The sequence below is a fragment of the Schistocerca serialis genome, chromosome 6, assembly GCF_023864345.2.
Source record: "Schistocerca serialis cubense isolate TAMUIC-IGC-003099 chromosome 6, iqSchSeri2.2, whole genome shotgun sequence".
NCBI classification, from domain to species: Eukaryota; Metazoa; Arthropoda; class Insecta; order Orthoptera; family Acrididae; genus Schistocerca; species Schistocerca serialis.
In genome coordinates this window covers 631,992,974-632,012,918 of record NC_064643.1, presented here as the reverse complement: position 1 = coordinate 632,012,918, position 19,945 = coordinate 631,992,974, and positions in this window count along the sequence as shown.

Genomic DNA, 19,945 nt, shown 5'->3' with positions numbered 1-19,945 from the left:
AATGAAGTAATACAGAATGCTATGCTTGTAACGTACATTGTTGTTCTACTTTGTTTAGCTCTGGTATTTACAGGGTCACAGAGAAAGCATCCTAGGTTTTGGAGGGAAAAGCCGTAATTGTAATGATCTGCACTACAACAGAAACAAGAAGCACAATTTAAGGAAAAATAATGTAATTTGTGCTTCAGCTCACAAGCGCCATTGAAGCAGATAGTTCCTGTGACTTTGTATGGGCAGAGGTTATATTCAACAATCGGAATAAATTAATAAATGGCTCCTTTTACCGACCCCTGGTCTGAGATGAAACAGTTGCTGAACGGTTTAAAGAAAACTTGAGTCTCATCACAAATATGTAGCCTATTCATACAATTATAGTTGGCAGTGACTTCAATCTACCTTCCGTATGTTGACAAAAATACGTTTTTTGATCCTGTTGCAGTTAGAAAACTACTTCCGTAATTGTTCTAAATGCTTTTTTAGGATTATTTTGAACAATTAGTTCACGAGGCCATTCAAATTGTAAATGGTTACGAAAACGCACTTGACCTCTTAGGTAAAAATAATCCTGGGCATCACGACGAATACAGGGATTAGTGGACACACAGTCGTAGCGATGCTCAATTCTGTAACAAAGAAATTGACCAAAACTAAACGCGAAATATATCTATTTGTAAAAGCAACCAAAAATTCGGTTAACGTCTTTGTAAGAGACAGTCTCCAATCCTCTCAAACTATGTAAGTGAAGACCGTATGTGGCTTAAGTTCAAAGAAATAGTATCAACAGCACACGAGAGATTCATACCAAATAAATTAATAAGAGACGGAACTGATCCACCATGGTACACAAAACACGACAGAAAGCTGCTGCAGGAGCACCGAAAAAGGCAAGCATAATTTAGACGAACGCAAAATCTCCCAGATTGGCGAAGTTTTCCTGAGGCTCGAAATTTGGTGCCAATTTCAATTCGAGATGCATTTAATAGTTTCCACAACGAAACTCTCTCTAGAAATGTGGTGGAAAATCCAAAGAGATTTTGGTTCTATGTTAAGTAAACCAGTGGAAAGGCTCAGTTAGCGATGAGGAGGAGGAGGAGGAGGAGGAGGGGGAGACAAGGGACCCAATCCTTCGGAGCAGGTAAAATCCTGGCAAATGTCCGGTGTGGCAAATGTTCGCACGCCCAACCAGTCTCTGATACAGTTGCTAGATCGGTTACTGCTACTGCAATGGCAGGTTATGAAGATTAAAGTCAGTTTAAACGTGGTGTTATACTCGGCGCACGATCGATGAGACAAATCATCTTCGAGGTAGCGATGGAATGGGGATTTTCCCGTACAACCATTCCACGACTGTACCGCGAACATCAGGAATCAGGTAAAACATCAAATCTCCAACATCGCTGCCGCTGGTAGAAGATCTTGCAAGAACGGGACCAACGACGATTGAAGAGAAACGTTCAACGTGACGGAAGTGCAACCCTTCCGTAAATTGCTGCAGATTTCAGTGCTAGGTCACCAATAAGTGTTCAGCGTGTGAACCATTCAACATAACATCATCGATATGAGCTTTCGAAGCCAAAGTTTCACCCGTGTACCCTTGATGACTGCATGACACAAAGCTTTATGCCTCGCCTGGGCCCGTCAACACCGACATTGGACTGTTGATGACTGGATACACGTCTTGGAATCTGAATGTCAGCAGGGGACTTTTCGAGCTGATGGAGGCTCTTAATGTTGTGGGGCATGTGCAGCTGGAGTGACATGGGACCCCTGATACGTCTAGATACGACTCTGACAGGTGAAACGTAAGTAAGCATCCTGTCTGATCACTTGCATCCATTCATGTCCATTGTGCATTCCGACGTACTTGGGCAATTCCAGCAGGACGATGTGACACCCCACACGACCGGAATTGCTACAGAGTGGCTCCAGGCACACTCTTCTGAGTTTAAACATTTCCGATGGCATTCCAACTCCCCAGCATTAATGAGCATATCTGGGATGCCTTCCAATGTGCCTTTCAGAAGAGATCTCCACTCTTCGTAGTCTTACGGATTTATGGATAGCCCTGCAGGATTCATGGTGTCACTTCCCTCCAGCACTACTTCAGACATTAGCCGAGTCCATGCCGCGCCGTGTGGCGGCACTTCTGCGTGCTCGCTGGGGGCTTATACGATATTAGGCACGTGTACCAGTTTGTTTGGCTCTTCAGTGTACACTTGGTATTTTTCGTTCTTGTGACCTTTTCCCCGAGTCACAGTTTTACAAGCAATTTGAGAGTGATACTATTTGGAATTGTGTTATTTGAAATTTCGTGTTATTTAACCTCCTCAGTCCTTACGTAGCTTAGCGCGTATGCTACATCCAACTATTATTTTTCTCCATTTCAGAGGTTTAACTAACTTGATCTGCCTGACTGTATCGTATACATTTACGTCATATGTTTGCTGTACATCATTTGTTTCCTTTTCTGCGAGCTCCCTGTATGTTTCATCACCCAACATTTTAATCATACCTGTTATTTTCTCAGCAGATGTAGTGTATATTTCAGAGTGAAATTCAACTGTTACTTCCGCAATCACTTTTATTTCGTTTTACAATAGATTAATCTGCCGTCTTCAGAAAACTACAAAATTTTTGCGATTATAAATTGATAGAACTTGATTGTACATTTATGTAAAGTATAAGAAGTGTATTACAAAAACTTGCCTAATATTTCTTTCGCAAATGTCAATACCTTCTTCACACAAAAAAATGGAATAAAATGACAAAAATATACATATTGTACGTGAAAATTATAAGAACAATTTGGTAATTTACAGTAAATGAATAACATTTATGTACACAGTCAAGTTGTGGTGCTAGCAGCAAGGAAAGTGCATAAAAGTATACAAATAATGTAACTCAGGTATATAAAGGGAGTTATAAGCAACACATTTGAAAAACGTGCTACTCAGTTCTGTACAAGCCATCGCTTATCATTCCCTGAGGCGATAAACGGCTCAGTTTGTAATTTGGTTTTTATTTTTTCATCGTAGTGTCTGAAAATTTGGTCGTATTTAAAAATTTTGAAACTGCTTCACGCAGAAAGTAAAATATTAACCACATTCGACTGTAGCAGTTTTGGCAATACAGTTCTTGTTCGACGATCTCCAGTCCTCTTCATCACTAACTGAAACGTTAACCACCACTTAAGAGCCCTTGGCTCCTCTGCCTGTCAGACAAATTGCTTGTTTCGGACAGTGGATCGGTGACGACGTTTTCTGGTTCAAAAATAGTTCAAAAGTCTCTGGGCACTATGGGAGGTCATCAGTCCCCTAGAACTTAGAACTACTTAAACCTAAGGACATCACACACATCCATGCCCGAGGCAGGATTCGAACCTGCGACCGTAGCGGTCACGCGGTTCCAGACTGAAGCGCCTAGAACCGCACGGCCACACCGGCCGGCATGTTTTCTGGAAGCATATGTTTTCTGATGATGACGTTCGGTTTGTTAAGCGTTCAACAACGCGGTTATCAGTGCCCGTACAATTCCCAGTCTTGTCGAAGTCCAGTCTCGCCATTTTTGCGATTGATGATGAAACGATGAGGACAACACAAATACCCAGTCCCTGAGCGGAGAAAATCCCCGACCCGGCCGGGAAACGAACCCGGGATCGCATGATTCAGAGGCAGCAAACTAGGAAACGAGCGCAATTTTGAGGACACCGTGTAGTCACTGTAGAGGCTAATGGCAGGTAGGAGTACAACAGAAACCACACAAGAGACCGTTCACCTAAGCCGACATGGCACAGTTCAGGCAGATGGTACATGTATACGCAGAGGGGGGTGGGGATGTGTACAGATGATATGATGTCGTCTCTCACCGGTGAACGATTCAGCAACAAACTGTCCAAATCCGTTTGTATCCAACAGCAGTCTCATGCCGAATACGTGCTTCAGACATCGTCAAAATTATGACAGTATAGCTTCAGAAACAGTCCTCAGGTATGAGGATGCTTGTGTACCTTCCCTCAGCCCTTCCTTCCCCACTAATATCACCCGACCTCTGACCTGCCGAGCCGGCCCCTGTGGCCGAGCGGTTATAGGCGCTTCAGTCCGGAACCGCGCTGCTGCTACGGCCGCAGGTTCGAATCCTGCCCTGGGCATGGATGTGTGTGTTGTCCTTAGATTTGTCAGGTTTAATTAGTGCTAAGCCTAGGAGAATGATGACCTCAGATGTTAAGTCCCATAGTGCTCAGAGCTCAGAGCCATTTGACCTGCCGAGAACACCTGGGATACCTTCAAGCAAGACGTGTGCACCTTGCACACAGCTCTGGCCCAAATCAGTTAATTGTGGATGACGGCTGAATTTTCGTGTTTGTCAATGGTTATCCAACTTTTCCTGTGCCTTGGAAGTCGTCACGAGGGACGGGCTGCGTCACCGGGAAGAAACGCGCTGCTACCAGCTCGAGGCGTGTGTCTCTGATTAAATCGATCACTAACGCTCTTGAGTATTTTAAATTCATATAATACAAAAATATTATTCGGAGATATTCTTATAGCTATACAGATGTTTGCACTTGGTTATAGTTCTATGCAGAGAAGTAATAGCACCCAGTACATTGTCCTCGATGGTGAGTGTTCATCGGAGGTGAGGGTAAGATCTGGAGTGCCCCAGGGAAGTGTGGTAGGTCCTCTGTTGTTCTCTATCTACATAAATGATCTTTTGGATAGGGTGGATCGCAATGTGTGGCTGTTTGCTGATGATGCTTTGGTGTATGGTGGGAAGGTGTCGTCGTTGACTGACTGTAGGAGGATACAAGATGACTTGGACAGGATTTGTGATTGGTGTAAAGAATGGCAGCTAACTCTAAATATAGATAAATGTAAATTAATGGAGATGAACAGGAAAAAGAATCCCGTAATGTTTGACTACTCCATTAGTAGTGTAGCAGTTGACACAGTTGTGTCGATTAAATATTTGGGCGTAACATTGCAGAGAGATATGAAGTGGGACAAGCATGTAATGGCAGTTGTGGGGAAGGCGGATAGTCGTCTTCGGTTCATTGGTAGAATTTTGGGAAGATGTGGTTCATCTGTAAAGGAGACCGCTTATAAAACACTAATACTATCTATTCTTGAGTACTGCTCGAGCGTTTGGGATCCCTATCAGGTCGGATTGAGGGAGGGCATAGAAGCAATTCAGAGGCGGGCTGCTAGATTTGTTACTGGTAGGTTTGATCATCACGCGAGTGTTACGGAAATGCTTCAGGAACCCGGGTGGGAGTCTCTAGAGGAAAGGAGGCGTTCTTTTCGTGAATCGCTACTGAGGAAATTTAGAGAATCAGCATTTGAGGCTGACTGCAGTACAATTTTACTGCCGCCAACTTACATTTCGCGGAAAGACCACAAAGATAAGATAAGAGAGATTAGGGCTCGTACAGAGGCATATAGGCAGTCATTTTTCCCTCGTTCTGTTTGAGAGTGGAACAGGGAGAGAAGATGTTAGTTGTGGTACGAGATACCCTCCGCCACGCATCGTATGATGGATTGCGGAGTATGTATGTAGATGTAGATGTAGAGCAGTCAGAAACAGACTGACAAGATCGTAAAGGTGCTGGAGGGTAGTTTGTCCTGAGAAATAAGTTTTAAGGGAAAAAGGCGATAGTTGCGCCGTTACCAAGGTAGCCAATAAGGCCGTTGGGCGAGCAAATTCAAGCAGCCTGCCGGATGCAGTGTCGTCAGACGTGTTCTTCGTTTGGTTTCCTCAGAACGAACCAACATAGCTTTCGTTCACCTAGCTTAAATTTATCACTTTCGGAAAAGGAATATTTTAACGGCAGTGAGCACTTCAACTCACGGACAGACACATGTCCGTTCATCACCGAACTTTAGCTCGAGCAAGTGCTCGAATTTGTGCGCGAAACGACCTTCTTGGCTAACTTCAGTGTTAAATTACCCGGGAACGGGGCAACGTATCGAATTTTTTCTAAACAGTTATCCTAATGCAGCCTTCCCTGCAACTCCCTCAAAACCTTTTCAGACTGTTTCTGGCCACTGTGTATACTATGTTGCTATTTGAGCATTTGTTACTTTACCTCAACCAAGCTTTTTTCGATATAGCGAAACTGATAAATAAGAGTGGAATCTATCTGTTGTCAATAGACGCCATAGGAACAGGGCTAGAAGTGACGTGAACTCTAGAAACCAAAGATATCACAACATGTACGGCTCCACTCGAAGTTAAACAAGTATCGTACACTGACACTCTAGACGAGTAATCTATGCTCAGATACGCTGCAGCGAAATACAGAGACTCCTGAGAAATATGCTCTGGCAATGTCAAACATTAATCCAAGCAACTGAAAAATTTTGTGTAAATTCAACATCCAATCTAGGTTAATTTTGTAGTGTCTGCTATTAATTTATGACACGTCTTCAATATAACCGTAATAGGAATTGCGAATGACAGCTATTGTGTATATAAAAATAAATAATGTGTTAATTATGTGACATAATTGATTACGCTACCAGTATGATACTTCACAATTTATCAGATCTGTGGTTGTTGCAGAGTAATACAAGGCTTTAGTGTAGGTGAACACATTTGATTTTGGCACTACGGGACAATCTGTCTAGAGGCCAGTATAGGTTGCAGTAAAAATCTAGCATACCATTTCGCGTTAAGATGATTACCTAGGGCTAATAACGACTTAAGCGTCAGTATTTTGTTCTCTTGTGAGTCGATATTTCACGTTAATCGGCGTGGAAAAATATCAAATGATGTAGTATTCCAGCGGGAACAATAACATGTTCGCCCGAAAGTTGCTGTTCAGCGGGGATAAAAGTTCACTGGTCACATATCTGCGGAGAATACTACGAAAGGTGACATTTATAGCAATGCGCAGGACGAAGCAAGAATTGTTGTACTGGTTACACTGGATATCAGACTTCCATTGGTTTTCGTGACCGTTTGGGCAACGGTCTCACTGGGTTTCCACTCCACCCCTGCTAACTGTTGTGCAGGCACTGGAAATACAGAAACACTCGCAACAAAAAACTTACTTAGTCCGTTGCGCGATAACGCACTCGATTCCCCCTCTTTCCACCGCGACCGCCTTGTAACAGGAAGGACATCCGGCCACGCAAATGGAAGACAGCATTTCAGGATGTGAAAAATTGTCCTTCACTTACTGTGTAACAATGGAAAAAAAGAAGAGAAGAAATACGTTGCTGGACTGTGAGCACTGCGTGGACAATATGCTTGACAAAAGAGAAAAGAATAACAACTGCAATAAAATATTTAAAAAACGCGTTTTTGAGAATAGGCCTGCAAAGACAGTGGAGGGAAGACTACGCTCGAAAGCAGTTAATTCTATTTCTCAGTGTCGAATCACACAAATGACGTAATTATCGATTTAGATTTCTTAGCAAGTCTTCGTCACATATTTACTTTTTCTTTCGTTGAGGTCCTTCTACAGCAGCCTCGCAGATCTTTAACAGTAGCTTGATTTAACAGTTGGTCCATTTTAGCTGTTAATAGTACACTTGCTACTCGCAGGTAGTGTCTGTAGGCGGGTGTCATCTACACTCCTTCTATTGTACGTCTACATTACTTACAATTACACAACTTTTTTTACACGTTTTCATTCTGAGAAGGTCTGGCACAACTGATTTTATATTGTGAATATTTTTAATCTTATACTTGTATATCTTACGATAAAGAGGGACCGATGACTTCGCTGATTGGTCCCCTCCCCCAAATCAACCAACCAACCAACTATACAGAGGAGGCCGAAGTATTAAATTCTAACTTCCGAAGTTGTTTCACTGAAGGTGATCATGGCACGACCTGGTAGATACCGGCAGTAGCTGTTCGAAAATGTTGAAAAATGAAGCAGCTGTATACATGGAAGTTGCATCATCAAAAATTTATTGTGTCTTACGATAAAGAGGGACCGATGACTTCGCTGATTGGTCCCCTCCCCCAAATCAACCAACCAACCAACTATACAGAGGAGGCCGAAGTATTAAATTCTAACTTCCGAGGTTGTTTCACTGAAGGTGATCATGGCACGACCTGGTAGATACCGGCAGTAGCTGTTCGAAAATGTTGAAAAATGAAGCAGCTGTATACATGGAAGTTGCATCATCAAAAATTTATTGTGTCTTATTAAAAAAAAAAAAAAAATGCATCGTCTCCGAGCAACAAGTGAAATCTCTTAGAAACGTTAAATATGTGGGAGCATCCTTTTGTGGAGCAATTAAAAGAGGGGCTACCACATAAACCTAATGTAACGCCAATAGAACTGAAAAAATTCTTGAGCCTAATGTGACAGTATTTACAGTTTGAGACTTTGAGGGCTACATCGCACATACACTGTCCAGATACATTAATGTGACCATTTTTCAAGACACTGAGTAACCACGTTTTGCACCGCCCACCGCAGCGAGACGTGCAGAAAGACCGTCAGTGAGGTTTTGGGAGATACCAGCAGAGGTGTGGAGTCATTCGGACGCCTCTGCCTTGGCCAGGTGCTCTAGGCTTTTCGGCTGAGGATCCATAGCAAGAACAATCCGATCGAGGTGGTCCCACAGATTTCCAAATGGGTTCTATTCCACGGAATTTAGTGGCCAGGGAAGTACAGTAAACACATCCCGGTGTGAGACGTTGCATTGTCCTGTTGGTAGATGCCATCGTTATGAGGAAAAACAAACTGCAGGAAGGGATGCTCGTGGGCCCCAAGGATAGTTGCGTATTTGTCTTAATCCATTGTCCCTTTCAAATTGACGAGATCACCTAGGGAATGTCCTGTGGCCTGGATCTTTCCGACTATTGTTGCAGGGTGTTTTCTTTCGGACGTCTCAAGCCGTACACGTTAACAGTTGTCTGTCCTGTGGAGCATAAAACGTGATTCATCTGTGAAGGCCAACTGTAGCCACTCTGTGGACGTCCAGTTACGGTACTGGAATGCAAATTCCAGCCCTCGTCGTCGATGAACAACAGTCAGCATGGCTGCACGAACAAGGCACCTGCTGCAGGCTCCCTTGCGCAGCAACGTTCACTGTGTGGTCGTGGAGGAGACGGTGTTGGTAGCCCTTTGGTACACCTGGGCGGTTAGTTGGCCAGCAGTTACACGTCTATTCGTTTATTCGCCTATATACATCTATGCTGTCGTCGTTCACCCCACTCATCTATGACTCAAGCTGAACTACAGTTACCTCGGCACTGGTATTGTATAGGGTCATTTGTCACTCACGATATACTTTACCTCGGCGGCAGGCAAACAGCTTATAAACTTAGCCATTTCGGAAATTCTACCACCCTTGGATCGAGCGTCAATAGTCATGCCATTTTGGTGTCAGATAAATTGCTCCGTTTCCGCATTACACGACTGCACTGCTTTCCATGTCCCCTGATATGCTTTATTTACCCTCCACTGCTAGTGCTGCCACCTGCCTTCTGTGAGTGCTTATTATACGTTGACGTCGAGTATAGTAGGTGGTAACATTAATGTCCATCTCACGTAATGATGATGACGATAAAATTATGAGCCGGCCGAAGTTGCCGTGCGGTTAAAGGCGCTGCAGTCTGGAACCGCAAGACCGCTACGGTCGCAGGTTCGAATCCTGCCTCGGGCATGGATGTTTGTGATGTCCTTAGGATAGTTAGGTTTAACTAGTTCTAAGTTCTAGGGGACTAATGACCTCAGCAGTTGAGTCCCATAGTGCTCAGAGCCATTTGAACCATTTGATAAAATTATGTAAATAATTGAAGACATATGGCCCTGTTGACTGAAAGATTCCAAGGGGTTGTTCAGCCACCTTGTCGGAAAGAGCCAGCCGCTGTGGCCGAGCGGTTCTAGACGCATCAGTCTGCAACTGCGCGACCGCTACGGTCGCAGGTTCGAATCCTGCCTCGGGCATGAATGTGTGTGATGTCCTTAGGTTAGTTAGGTTTAAGTCCCATAGTGCTCAGAGCCATTTTGAACCATTCGGAAAGATTTTGGGAAATACATAATACTCTGTAATAATGTTTTTTTTTATTATTTTTCTGCCGGTTTCGGTTCTAAAAAATCTTCAGTGTCAGCTGTACAACATACAAATGTCGACAATGTCACAATGCAAACGAAATAAGAAAAAACAAGGAACCCGTTAAATCGATCAAAATATTCACGAAAATCATCACCGATATGTACTATGTCACACGTATGTTAACATATTCTACCACAGAAAACCACAACTGTCAAGAAAAATCTTGCATTGTGACTGGATTAAAATATAATGGCACACTGACTCGAGGACAACATGTGATGGACAGTAATACAAGTCAACGAACTTCAGAGACAAATTAGACACTCTCGACCAAAACCAAAGAAGTTGCCACTAAATACTTCTGTGATAATCAGATTACAACATTGAAGTATTAACAGTTGTACACTTCACTGATATCACAAAAAACACCAATAAAATAAAATGTAAAAGTACCAGATGTGATTGGGTGGCGTGACTGATTATTGATTAATATAAGTAATGACTCCCCATCACATACAAACAGGCCTATTTCAACTCTATGCTGGACAGAGTTGTTAGATTGCCATTGTCCAATCAAAACAGAAATAAAGAACTGAATATCTTAAAATACATTGGAACCAAAAACTGTTATGACCCCGAGTTAGTACAGAATTTATATTTCAAAGTGGAGATAGTTTAGGGCAAAAATTACACCACAGAATTCATCAAGAATCAGTTTACAATCAGTCAGGAGTGTATAAAATTAGTTGCTTGAAATGTGACAAAACGTATAGTGGCCAAACAGGAAGGGAATTTAAAATTACATTTAATGAACATTCCTATCCAAGTACTACCTAGAATAAAGCACACATCTAAGATCGAACAATCATACACTGGACAGAACTGCTGATAAGATAGAGATGTTGCATATAACTGAAAAAGGTGTGATTATAAACCTTCTAGAAGCAATAGAGTTTTTAATGGGATTATTCATCCAGAAAAAGTTCTCAGTGAGTATTTGGAACTGAAAAATAAAAGTTACTTAAACAGTTTCATTGACAGTTTTAAATGTTTGAGTGGGCCTTCTTTATCTACAACTCTCCTCAACTATGCCCCCTTTTTATTATTTCATCTATATCCCCATCTTCCCCTTGCCCTTACCCACTTTCTTGTTTTCAGCCAACAGGGCTGTTTATGTTTCACTTCGATTTATTATCATCGTGAAGGGCTATAATTTACGAACAATGTTTTTAATTCTTACTTTTATTAATTTTTATGATACTTAATAGCATTAAATAATGTGTGCATTAGTTTGCACATAATTCATGTATCCACTGTCCTTTTTACATTTATGTTATATTTGTTATTATTTCAAACCAAAAATTGCAGTTGATTAATCCATAGCATTTGATGGACAAATATTGTGTCATCCTTTCAACCGTTTGCCTCCCTTATTCACCACCCTCACCTCCTCAATTTCGTTTTCATTCTTATACTCTTCACTAGTCTTCTCCCAATTTCTAAATTCATGTATTATCAATATTGTTCTTCTCTATAATTGGCCTTTATTAACTGTATTCCCAACTTATGGTTAGTATCATGATTGAATGTAAATACAGGCATCAATGATTTGGCTTTCTGCACATTAACACTCATCATGTTACATATATTTGGCATGTGTGATCTATTTTTATTTACTTTTTGCTAAGGAATACAATGTTTGGAACATTGTCTATAATTATTATGGCCTTTGCTAACACCATTTCTGCAAGCTCTGTAGCTTCATAGGGGCAATGTCCCTCAGATCTGTAATTTTGCAACTTTTATGACTGCATTAATTTTTAACATAATGACTTTCTAAGTTTTATCCTACATTTAATTCCTTTCCCTTACCACCTTCCTATAACTATCAGCAAAGCCCTGCAATATATTATTATTTCCACAATATGTTTAATGTCAGAGTTAAAAGTCCCCTCTTATTTTTTCCCAAAAGTATCCCTGGTTTTGTCAATTAAAAGAATAAAGAAAAATTAAAAAAAAAAGAAAAATAATTCCTTGTGATACGATTAATTCTCTGTATTTTCGTTTCACAGTTAAATATTGTTCTCCCTTAATTAATTTTAGTCTGTATGTTGTTTGGTCTTTTTTATTCTGTCTTATGACAATATAGTAATGTTGATGAAATATTTAACCAATGTGTTAAATTACTGTTAAAAACAATCTTGATCACGATTTATTTAACAAGGCGGCCGGATTTGACCACTACTGTGGTCATCTTCAGACCTATAAGTTGTATACAAAGCTCTAATTAGAGGGCTACATACATTAAACAAAATACATAAAGTTATAAAGCTATAAAACGTTGAATTACCATTGAGTAGGAACCTCTTTCTGTTGGAGAATCACTACTGGAGAAACCAGTGCACGTCCTACTATATATAATGGAGGCTCCACCCACTTCTGACTGCGTGATGTCATTATTAATCAATGAGTAATAAGTCGAATTACAATTTAAAATTTCTTAGTTAAAAGAACATTGTCAAGAATTAGAAATAAATACACACTAAACCTAGCTTATTAAACAGCTATTGTCAATTAAGAAGCGTTAAAATATTTAAATATGTAGGAAAATGAACTTCGGTTTGGCAGTACATGGGTTGCCCTCTCAAGGCCTATCAGCGAACCATTTGGAACCACTGGTTGCTATTGTGAAGTTAGACGCCGTTGCAAAGATGAAGCAGCAGGCTTTTTTCACTGAAGTTGTTGTAAAGTCGATAGTCGGACTAGTGGTTGCCATGGTGAGGACAAAAGCCAGTGCAAAGATGTGGCAGCAGGCTTCTTTCCAACCAAGTTGTTGCGAAGTAGAATGGCAAAGACTGTGGCGTCAGAGGATGTATTATTGAGCAGCAACTTGTCTTTATTGAAATGAAAAGAGTAAGCTACAATATTCTGTAGCTGACATGTATACTACATGCTGCCCAAATACGATATGAAGTAGTTGTCTGTATATATGAGATATTATCTATGAAGTTGATATGTAGATTACATGAGCCTTTTTTTCATTTAAGGCATTGCTGTTCCTCAAGTTATATGCCAGTCACATAAGCAAATAAAAATGAAAGACTATAAAATTATTAAATTATGAGCCAGTGTAAAAAATAAAACGATGTGAATTAGCAGTATGCAGTCTAAAAGCATAAAAGCAAAAATTCTAAAACAGATATTCAATCATAAAATAATGTTTCGTAAAAACAATTACAATGTAAAGATAAAATATTTGCTAAAAGTCTTTATAATTAAAAATATATATATATATATATATATATATATATATATATAATTTTTTTAACCTTTTAAAACAAAGGACAGAAGAGTAAACATTCTAAAGCAGATCATCGAAAATCTCAAAGAAATGTTTGTCTTTGAACTAAAGTTGTTCGTTTAAAACAGATAATGGATTACTTTTGTGAAGTGAAAAAATTTCAATTTCTTCTAAGGTATTTAGCAGTGGTCCTTTTGGCACAGTATGTAATATTTTCAAATTGCTAGAAATGCAACCCTCAGAATGATTGTATCCATCAAGATGTTGACCAAATATTGATTTGATATTTGCCGTACCAGTAGTATGTTCTTTGAAACGTGTTAAAAAGTTACGGTCGGTTTGGCCAATATACTGTTTCTCACAGTCATTACATATTATTTTATAAATGCCTGACTTTTGGTATCTAATTGAGTCTCCAATTGCGTGTTTCAGTTTCATCTGTAGGGGGTTATTAGTTTTAAATGCTGTTGTCACACTTGTGTTCTTAAATAATTTATTTATTTTATGTGAGATAGGTCCCATGTATGTCATTTGCGTAAATCTCTTCTTGGAATTTATAACAGCATCATTTTTTTCTTGTAATTTTTGATATAACAGATCAACCTGAAGGGAATTATAATTGTTAGCAACTGCTATCTGTTTTAATGTATCAATTTCCTTTTGGATTGCATCACGTTGGAGAGGTAATTTCAGTATGCTATGTATCATAGTTTTAAAAAATGCCACTTAGAATCTTAATGGATGGCACGATGTAGCATTTATTATTACGTCGGTTGATGTGGGTTTTCTATAAATAGAAATATTATGTTTTCCATTCGCACAATTACAAATCAGAATGGAAAACATAATATGGTAATTCAACGTTTTATAGCTTTATAACTTTATGTATTTTGTTTAATGTATGTAGCCCTCTAATTAGAGCTTTGTATACAACTTATAGGTCTGAAGATGACCACAGTAGTGGTCGAAACCGGTCACCTTGTTAAATAAATCGTGATCAAGACTGTTTTTAATAGTTATTATTTATAAGACATTGATCATTGCTGTTCCCATAATGCATTCAAAAGTAATTCAATGTGTTAAAGCTTCATGCAATATCACCTTATTAATTTTTATTTGTATGATAAACAGAATTTTAACTTCATTATGTAGACACTGAGATGACATATATCTCTATCCATTGTGTAACAGTTTAGATGCATACCATGTTTCTTCATAAAAACTTTTTTGGTTAGATTGTGACATACACTTCTAATTTTAGTAGTTGTGCATCTATGTATTCTATCTTCCTTTTGCGTTTTTCTTTGCTCTCAGAAGTTGCACTTCCTTTGTTTTAATTTAATTTAATGTGTTTTTTGTCATATATGGCTTGACTGATTTTAGTTTCATGGATTGCTTTGTAGCTTGTATTTTACATGCTTATTTTTTGACTTGATTGTAAAAGATTCTGTTTTCTTGCATTCATCAATCATGTTTATCTCGTAATCTTATATTTTATTTAATTGGTGTTTATATGTAATATCAATCAAATGCACAACTGTTAATACTTCAGATCTGAAATGTGATCATCACAGAAGCACTTAATGTCAACTTCTTTGGAGTCAGTCAAGACTGTCATCTTTGACTTTAAAGTTCTTTTGCTTGTACTGCTGTGCATCATATGTTGTCCTTGTGTCAATGTGCCATCATATCCGAATCCTGTTACAGTTTAAGATTTTTCTTGGCAGTTATGGTTTTCTGTGGAAGAGTATGTTAAAGAATGTATGTCATGTGAGGTGTCTGTGATAATTTTCGTGAGTATTTTGATCTATTTAACGGTTTCCTTGATTTTTCTTATTTCGTTTGGCATTGTCACATTGTTCACTTTTGTATTGGTATGTTGTACAGCAGCCATTAATGATGGTTCAGAACCAAAACCGGTAGCAAAATAAAAAAATAACATCAGTACAGACAGCAGAGTGTTATGCGTTTTTTTTTTTAATTTTGTGCATGCCATTGACCATCGCCTAAGCAAGATGCTTAGTCGGAAGGAGTTTTCTTTCGCGGACAGTGGTCGCGTCCCTCGCTGATATGTGGAAAGTGTGTCTCACATGTGTTTGTAGAGTGTAGGTGAATGTAAATCATCGGTATACGGTGCAGTGTCATTTCTGTGTTGTATGATGGTGACGAGAGAGGGGAGAGGATGGAACCCGGTACTGGCACAAAGCCTACTTCTCTCGAAAAGCACCAACGGGGCCGTCGAGCTTAACGTCTCCATCCGGCGGTCGAATCACCAGCGACAGAGTCCCATGCCCTCAGTTTATGAGACACTGCGGAGTGCCCAGGACGTTGATGCAAAGGCTGATAACAGATGTAAAACACGATTTCAAAGATCCGGTACTACAACGCTTCTTCGTATTGATTCTTGCGATGTAGTATTGCTTTTTGTTCAGGTGTGTCGAAAGAATGATTAACCTAACAATGTGGTGCAGAGGTGAGACGCTCCTCTTGTTCTAAATTAGAATTCGGACTTGTCCGAAAGAACAGACACCATATCCACATAAGCATATAGTTCTGGCAATACCGTCCATGACCTTCTTCTTCTGTGCGGATGCACACACATTTCGCCAACTCTTACGGGACTTGGTAAGAATGCCTTCCACGAGTAATGAGTGTGTTGGGGTGGGACACTAAGGATGAAGTGTGTGTACATACGAGGTGAGAATGTGGGTCTCGCTGGAGGCGTGCGCGATATAGTACTACCCTCTGTGCCCTTGGTGGCTCAGATGGATAGTGTCTACCATGTAAGTAGGAGATCCCGGGTTCGAGTCCCGGTCGGGGTACTCATTTTCACCTGTCCCCGTTGATATATATCAACGCCTGTAAGCAGCTAAAGGTATTAATATAATTCTAATTTCGTTCTAGACGACTGCAGGTCATCAATGGTGTCTGTTCTTTCGGACATGTTCGAATGAAGAGACACCATATCTATATAAGTATACTCCTCTTGTTTTCGGGAGGAAGGTCGTTCAAATCCACCTCCGACCATCCAGAATTAGCTTTTCGAGATTTCCCTAAACTCTTAAGGCAAACGCCAGGACTATTCCTCAGAAAGGGACATGACTGATTTCTTTTCCCTTCCGTCCTCAGTCCCTGCTCGCACTATCTTCCTTCCTTCTATTTAAAGAGTGAGTCTTTGCAATGAAGCTGTTCCTGTTTGTTTTCTCATGCCATCTGCCTAGTCTTCCATTAAGTCGTCTTCTCGGTCTTCTCTTACACCTTGGCATATAGCAATTAATTACAGGAATCAAGAATAAGGTTCAATGTCAGAATAAGATTAACGTCACGTCAACGATGATGTGATTGAGGACGGAGCGCAAGCTTCGACAACATGATGGAAGGGGGTGGGTGGGGGGGGGGGGGGGGGAAGGGAAGAAATTGGTTGCGTCCTTTGCAGATTAACCATTGCTGAACTTGCCTTGAGCTATATGGGGACACCATCCATCGACATTCCTTGGTACACTTAACGTCCATTCTTCCATATACATGATCTACTCAGTTCCACTTCATTCACATTTGCAGTCAAAATTACGTCTTCAACTCCAGTTTCATATTTGCTCCATTTTTACGTTTCCTTTATTGCTCATCAGGTAATGGGTTGGTGCATAAGTTTGTAGCGCGTTTCTACAGGTTAATAAAGAACATGCGCTTTAGTATCAATAATACATAGGTTGGAACTTAAATAGTGTCAACACTGCTGTGCAGTCACTGTGCAATGGAATCTAGTATTGTCACTGGTAGCACACGTTGTTGACATACCTACCTTGCCTCCGAGCAAATGAACTCGCCCGTCCCACGTCACCGGCGTGCGCCCAATCGAGGGAAACGCAGTCACTTGTGAGAGAGCGGTCTAACGTAACGGTGTCACTAAGTTTACGAAGCAGGAACAACGGAGCTGGATCAAGATTGAATGTGCCAGAGGTCGTACAGCACGACAGTGTCATCAAGGTCTTCAAGAGGCGTGCGGGGAATCGGCATTGCCGTACAGAACAGTGGCAAGTTGGGTAAAAGCCTTCAACGAAGGTCGGCAAACTGTGGCACACATGCATCGGGCTGGTCGTCCTAGCGTCTCTGAAGAAGAAGTGCATGTTGCCACGTTAGTGGACAGTGGTGGACGCCATTCGATTCGTGAGCTCGCCCACGAAACCGGATTAGCGCATACGACTGTGCTTCGCCAACTGAAGGAACGCCTGGGCATGCGAAAAACTGCATCGCGATGTGTTCCGCATGACTCATCGGAAATGCAGAAATGGATGCGTTACGACGCTGCTCAGACGCACTTGGAGCGCCATGAGCGCGAAGGAGAGTCTTTCTTACACCGTATCGTAACACTGGATAAGACATGGCCACATCGTCCGAGCCAAAATTGAAACGCCAATCCAATGAATGGCGTCATTATGGGTCGCCGAAAAAGTCGAAAGTGCGTTATAGCCCCGGTAAGGTGAAAGTTATGGTGATTTCGTGTACGACTGTGATGGTGTTACCCTAACGCATTACGTTCCTCCACGGCAGACCGTCAATGCACAGTATTACTGTTCGTTTTTGGAACATCACCTACAACCAGCTTTGCAAAAGAAGCGGCAACACTTTCTACGCAACCCACCACGTCAATGCGCGGATGCATACAGCGCAAGCTGTGGCTGCTCCTTTCGGTCGATGGGACTGGGAAGTAGTGTACCATCCACCATAATCCCCGAACTTAAGTCCTTGTGACTTTGATTTGATTCCGAAGATGAAGGAACCACTTCCTGGCATTCGTTTCAGATCTGTTCCAGAGATCTACAGGCAGCAGACCGTTCCATTCGCACCATCAACAGAACAGGCTCTGCTAACGGTATACTATGCCTTCCACATCGCTGGCAACGGGTTCTACACAACGTTGGTGACTACTTTGAAGGACAGTAACAGGTACACACATGTAACTTTTTTGTATCGGTTGTGAATAAATACTTGCCACTGTTTAAGTTCCAACCATCGTATATTCTCCTTCACTGTTTACAACAGTCAGCCAAGGCTGGGGTAAATTTTCTGTCCCTCTATTATAGAAATCATGTGGTTTGAGGCGAAGAACTAGTCGAACCATGTTCGGAGGGCATTTTCATCCGGAAAGGAAGTTCCTTGAAGGTTGTTCGATAGAGAGCGGGGAAGGTGAAACGCTGAGGGCGCAAGATTTGGTGAATAAAGTGGCTGCTGAGTGACTTCCAAACCCAACTCCTGTACACTGCTTTTTAATAGTCTAGCAGAATGCGGGCGACTGTTATCGTGGGTAGCATTACTTAACGCAGTCTTCCTCGAAGGTGTTCTTGCACCGTGTCTGGAAAACGTCTCACTTGTTGACAATAAATGTCAGTAGTGATGGGTAGACCTCTGGAAAGCGATTCGTAGTACATCACACCGTTGTTAATTCACCACATGCATAAAATTACCTTTTGTAGATATTCGCAGGTTTTCGCACGGGGAGTTGCTGCCTTGGTTGGGCTCAATCATTCCTTTCTTTTTGTTATGTTAGCATAAAGATACCATTTCTCGTCACCAGTAATGATACAAGATACGAATGGTCGGTGTTGTTCACGAGACAATTGATGACGAGGGAACAGAGATGCACATATGGCCGCCCGCTAATTTTTGTGATTTTGGGTTAGAGTATGCGATACCCAATGCGATTTTTGCACCTTCCCATTGCATGTAAATATCGCATGACGGTGGAATGATCATAATTCATCACATTTGCCAGTACACCGATGCAGGTCATAGTCTATCAACGCGTTTAAACTATCTTTATAAAACTCCGAAGGTCTTCCTGAATGTGGGGAGTGACTAATGTCAAAATGAGCCCCCTTAAAACGAGAATACCGTTTTCTTGCCGTGCTCTGACCAATGGCATTATCCCCACAACGTTTCTGGGCGCCTCCACTGCTGTCACCCTTCTACTGAACTCAAACAGAAGAATATGGCGGACATGTTACCGTTTCTCCACTTGGCATTCCATTTTCTAGCTTCAACAGTTCCACTCACTGTTACCAAATGACAAAATGACTATGTGTGAACTCAAACAGCAACAGTCCACTACAATTAAAAAGTGACAGTCGACTGATACCCCCCAGCAACCATAATACCAACACGCAAAACAAAAACGCTACAAACTTATGCACCAGTCTAATACTTCTTCATTATTAGCCAAGTAGATATAATTTTTGTAATGATTTTTGTAATGAAAGTATATGTTTCGTAGTCGTAAGTCAAGAGTAGTTAGTTTTGAAAACTCAATTTACAGTTAGTTTACCGTAAGCACTCCACACAGTATTTACCCATCTATTTATTTCTTTTCCTCGCCATCCAGTGACAGTCTTCAACTGACTTCAATACGAAATATCGCCGGCCGCAGTGGCCGAGCAGTTCTAGGCGCTACAGTCTGGAACCGCGCGAACGCTACGGTCGCAGGTTCGAATCCTGCCTCGGGCATGGGTGTGTGATGTCCTTACGTTAGTTAGGTTTAAGTAGTTCTAAGTTCTAGGGTTTTTTTTTTGTTTTTTTTTTGTTTTTTTTTTTTTTTTTTTTTTTTTTAAGTAAGCAAGTTCAGCACGCAACT